The sequence below is a fragment of the Crocodylus porosus genome, unplaced genomic scaffold (assembly GCF_001723895.1).
Source record: "Crocodylus porosus isolate Cpor-Errol unplaced genomic scaffold, CroPor_comp1, whole genome shotgun sequence".
NCBI classification, from domain to species: Eukaryota; Metazoa; Chordata; order Crocodylia; family Crocodylidae; genus Crocodylus; species Crocodylus porosus.
This window is the reverse complement of record NW_017728948.1, coordinates 12,963,067-12,965,832: the sequence shown is the minus strand read 5'-3', so window position 1 is coordinate 12,965,832 and position 2,766 is coordinate 12,963,067. Positions and strand designations below refer to the sequence as shown.

The 2,766-nt window shown below is 38.3% G+C and overlaps 1 protein-coding gene across 3 annotated transcripts in view; it reads left to right on the top strand.

Annotated features, from left to right (window-relative positions):
* FAM53A (family with sequence similarity 53 member A) overlaps window positions 1-2,766 on the top strand; it is a 91,431-nt gene that overhangs the window by 382 nt on the left and 88,283 nt on the right. The window lies entirely within an intron of this gene.

Below are 2,766 nucleotides of genomic sequence, written 5' to 3'. Positions count from 1 at the left end.
CCCTGGTCCACACGCGGGGTGCAGGTCCTGGCAGGTCCTTGCCAATGCCTGGTTGTGGCTGTGGTCCCCAGCGCTTCCAGTCCGGGGGGTAAGGGGTCTTGTGTCACCGACGTGAGTGTCTTCGGGTGCAAAGAAGGTCCTGTCAGCAGGGGTGGCTTGTCCCAACTTGACCTGGCTCCATCTTTAGTGTGTGCGTGTGGATTGGGGGGGGGGGGACTTGATGGTGGAGACCTGCAACCCCTTTTGTAGTGTTGCATCTATCCTCTGACTTCATTCTAAAAACGAAAGCGCTTTTATCCTGTCTGAAGGCATTCAGTAAATGCTTGTTTCAAAAACAGAGTAGCATGAACAGCACGTGAGGTTGCGTTAGGAAGAGCAGCTCCATGTGAGAGTCAGAACAAATAAAAGGCACTGTGTTTTGTCTTTTTTTTAATTTTTTTTGTAACGTGCCTGCTGAGTTGTTGTAGGCCTCGGGATGAGTCAAGCCAGTTGGTTGAATCTGTTTTCTGGTTCACCATGCTCACGTTAAAATTAGCTCCGGAGAATCGTTGTTGCAGGCTTTGCTGTTATGTTGCCTCGCATTGCTGTCTTGCTGCTTCCAAATGTGGCTGTGGAAAGCTGGTTTTTTTTTTCAGTCAGAATGAAGAAGCCTTTGGACTTCAGAAATATTTCGCTTGCCACGTGAAGAGGACTTTGTATGGGGAGCGAGATATTTCTGAAGAGGCATAATATAAATTTTTGAGTTCTTTTTAAGAAAAGATAGCTGATTTACACCCCCCCACGCACCCCAAGAACCTCATCTGCATGATTTGGAAGCTGTTTTTAATGGTATGTTCTGTGTACGTGAATCTGATTCAAAGTGAACAGTGACCAGAATGCAAAATTAATAGATAGTAAAAATTAATCTGCCGATGGGAACATGGGATTTAAGGAAAGGTTTTAATGAAAGTTTAAATCATTTATGGGTGCCTTTTAAATACCTGGTTGAGCCAAAGGAGGCTTTGTTTATTCCTGTACAGCTGTTACATTTCTAAACACATTTGCAAGATTTGTGCGTGGGGAAGAGGTGAGCATCTACCCGTGAGGCAGACAAAAAAAAAGAACACTTAAGATCTGATTAGGTTAAATTTAATCTTTTGAAAGGGGATTGCTGAATCTGTATATTGAATCTAGAAGAAGCATTATGCATTTGTCTGACTCTCTCTCTATTCTTGTGAAATACTAAATTCTATTTGACTGTCATGTATAATGTACTTAAGAGGAATTAAAATATTTAGCCACAATTTTAACACATTAATTTGTAGGTCACTAATAACTGGCCCTGCCATATGCTGTAAACATTTTACTTTGTTTTCTGCCTTCGCTGAACCTTTATTCTGTAGGTCTTGCTGTAGAAACTCCAGTAATTTTGTATCTAGCTCAACCTGTAGTTACTGCACATCATCATTCTTAAATTGAGTTTAGCTCACTTACTATAGGTTGTAAAACAGTATTTTGAGTGAATTATGAAAGCAAATATTTTTCCTTAGAATGCTAATTATGTGCCAAAAATTAAGATTTGTATTCCTAGTGTTTCTGTGTAGTAATCCACTTTACAATATACAACGTTGTTTTGTAAGAAAGCACTTGACATGATTAGGAGGCTTAATATATTAATTCAAGTAATGTCATGGTTAACATTGTTACATCTGTTAGTTTTATTTAAAAATTTACATGTGTTATTTTGAATGGTCTCTTTTTTCCTCCCCCTGTAGGAATCCCTGTGGAGTCTGGTAGCCATTGCTTTTTTTTTTTTCTTTTTCTGCTTTTTTTTCCACCCCCCCCTTCCTGCCCCCTTCAACACATTCCTTTGTGTTAACAGCAAAGATGATGGCAGTTCTAGTCACCTCCTGTGGTTTGATAGATTATTCCTTTTAGAAACATGTGTACTTAAAACTTTCCAGCCCTGATTTTCTTTCTTTCTCTTTTTGTCCCTATAGTAAATTTTATTATGCCACTCTAAGAGTTGGGGTTTTTAAAATTCATCTCTTTTGTTTGTGCTTTGATTTTCTTTTGAATACTATCCCCCTAAATTAGAAGGGGAGAGTATTGGGTTAATATATTCATTTGCTTTGTCTTTAACATGTAATTGGTGTTTTAAGGGAGGTGATAAGAGCATTCAGAAAAACTGTATAGTCCCTGGGGTATGAAATCTAGCAAGCTGACACTTTTCCTGGTAGGGGTTCTAAATTGGAGGGGTTTTACTACCTCTCTTCTTTCATGATTATTTTTTTAAGATACCTTTTTTGTTTAGCTCAAACTTCCTTGTCTGTTTCTATAAATATGAGCTTGTGTAATATTTTACAGCTAAATGGGTATGTACAGAATATATTGATATCCTGCACCCTCCTGTACAGCCTATACTCGTTTATATGGATTTTACTCCATATTTACCATTTTTGTTTTAATGCAAGTACTTACTTTTACAATGTCTCCACTCTGCATTGTGAAAAGATGCAAGGCGAGAATCCCTGAATGCCTGGGATCTAATAAGAGAAGATGTAAGTAGAGCCTGTCTCTCTATCAAAAAATATATCTTACATTTTAAAAGGCACACCTGTAAGTACTGTCTTAACAGCACAGCCAAGAACATTAGTGTATCTCTGTTAACTGGCAAAACAGTTGAACTTTATTGCTGCTTTATTCATTAGGAATCACCATATATATGTGTTACTGTACAAAAAAACAAAAACCCAAACAAACAACCCCCCCCCCCCCAAAAAAAAT